The sequence below is a fragment of the Ovis canadensis genome, chromosome 2 (genome assembly GCF_042477335.2).
Source record: "Ovis canadensis isolate MfBH-ARS-UI-01 breed Bighorn chromosome 2, ARS-UI_OviCan_v2, whole genome shotgun sequence".
Lineage (NCBI taxonomy): Eukaryota > Metazoa > Chordata > Mammalia > Artiodactyla > Bovidae > Ovis > Ovis canadensis.
In genome coordinates this window covers 145,842,422-145,845,057 of record NC_091246.1, presented here as the reverse complement: position 1 = coordinate 145,845,057, position 2,636 = coordinate 145,842,422, and positions in this window count along the sequence as shown.

Here is a 2,636-nt window from a genome sequence, read left to right as displayed (position 1 = left end):
CTGAAGAATACCAATATATGAATTATTTTAGATATTATATTAAATAATCCATAAATATGTATGAAAACACCAGTTCTAGCAAGTGCTATTTGACAAAATATTAGTTGAGGCTAACAAAACCTCTCAAAATCAAAGTAATTATTTGTCCCTTTCCAAGTGTACTAAGTATAAGCTGTTACTTTTACAAAACACAATTTGTGATAGCTTTTGTTTAAAAAGGTAACTGAACTTGGTTTCGGAGGTTGAGTGATTCCTAAGCAAGAAGGTGAGGATGATGAATGATTATGTTAAGAATGAAATTTTTCTGAAGTCAATGGGGGCTTTGGGTGAAAGAGAGCAATATAATACTGAAGATGTTGCCCCTTGCTCATTAGTTCAATCCCTGCCACCTCACCCCACTCTTGGTCAGTAGAAAGTCACACCAATCCTTTAATCCTTCATGAAGCACAGGTTCAATCCCTGGGTCAGTAAGATTCCCTGGAGAAGGAATTGGCAACCGACTCCAATATTCTTGCCTGGAGAATCTCATGGGCAGAGGAGCCTGGCAGACTGCAGTTCATGGGTAGCACAGAGTCAGACACGACTGAAGTGCCTAAGCATACATGCCTCATTACATACACCTCTGCACATGTCAGAGATCTCACTCCTGTCTGAGAGCCCTTTATCAAAGTTTCACTCGAAATAGTAATGTTTGTTTTGAAGAATCACCCATCCCGACACAGCATCAGCCTGCCGTCACCAAGGCCTGAGGAAAGTGGGATGCTGATACCCAGTGGGATTCTGCTACAATGTTTGACTCCACCATAAATCCCTTCTTGATTCTCACAGAGATGTTCTCTTCAGTTACCACATTGCAAGTCCTGTCTGTGGGGTGATGCATGATCCTCAGAAGGGGAATAGGATGAGGTATGGGCTCATTTTCTATAATTAATCCCCAACAACTCAAACCCCATCTGCCATAAGGTCCTAAAGTCCCCATGTGATAAAATTCCCCTCTTTGCTCTAGTTGAAGTCTCCTGGAGGGATTCATATGGTGGCGAGCTGCTTTTGCAAATTGAAACTGCTTAGACAGCTAGAGGAAGAGCTTTTCACTGCCTTGGAGAAAATGCCTGCCTTTAATCCTGATGGAAAAGACTCTACTGGTTCCAAATTATTTGCCAAAAGTAAGGGAAATTGAGCTCATTTGACTTACTGTAACTTAACCATATATTCAAAATGTCTACATATTCAGAAGAAAAGTGTCCATATGAGTTTTCAAGATGAGAAATCTAGACAGGGGACTTGAGAAACTGTCTAATCAAGCATACATTTGAAAGGAATGCAAATTAATTTATTATTGCTGAAACTAGCTACCAAGAAGAGTGTTGAATCTCTTTCCTTTGAGAACCCATTGAAAGGATATCTGCCTCATAGTGTTAAGTTGGTACATTCTCTATGCCTATTTCAGTATAACAGAAGGATGATTTTTAAAATTCTTATAAGATGCCCTTGAAGCTCAAAGTTGTATCTCTCAATGCTTTATATTTATTCACACCTTGTAAATAAATTTGGTGCATACAAAAAAAAAAAACACCTTGGTATAAGAGAAAGTCAAAAGACTTGTTTTTTAAGAAGTTATTCATTTCTTAAGGATATGAAGTCTGTATATTCCATATTCCAGCACTTCAATTGAACTTTATACAGTAATGGAAATGTTCTGTGCCTGTGCTGTCCAATGTTGTAGCCACTAGCCATGTTTGGCTATTAAAATGCATTTCATTACTTTCTTGAAATGCAGCTAACACAACTGAGGAAGTGCATTTTTAAATTTTATTTATTTTTAGTTAAAGTTAAATAGTTGTGTGCATCTGTAGCTACTGAATTGGATAGCACAGATCAAATCACACAATGCTTTTCCCTGAAAAAAAAATTTGTTTTCTCTTTTTATTTTTTAATTGAAGGATAGTTGCTTTACAGAATTTTGTTGTTCTCTGTCAAACCTCAGCATGAATCAGCCATAGATATAAATATATCCTCTCCCTTTTGAACCTCCCTCCCATCTCCCTCCCCAACCCATTCCTCTAGGTTGATAGAAGGCCCCTGTTTGAGTTTCCTGAGCCAAACAGCAAATTCCCATTGGCTATTTTATATGTGGTAATGTAAGTTTCCATGTTACTCTTTCCATACATCTCACCCTCTCCTCCCCTCTCCCATGTCCATAAGTCTATTCTCTATGTCTGTTTCTCCATTGCTGCCCTAGAAATAAGTTCTTCAGCACCATTCTTCTAGATTCCGTATATATGTGTTAGAATATGATATTTACCTTTCTCTTTCTCACTCACTTCATTCTGTATAATAGGTTCTAGGTTCATCCACCTCATCAGAACTGACTCAAAGGCATTCCTTTTTTTGGCCTAGTAATATTCCATTGTATATATGTATCACAATTTCTTTATCCATTCATCTGTTGATGGGCATCTAGGTTGCTTCCATGTTCTAGCTATTGTAAATAGTGCTGCAATGAACAATGGGATACATGTGTCCTTTTCAATTTTGGTTTCCTCAGGGTATACTCATAGGAATGGGATTGCTGGGTCATATGGTGGTTTTATTCCTAGTTTTTTAAGGAATCTCCATACCATCTTCCATAGTGGCTG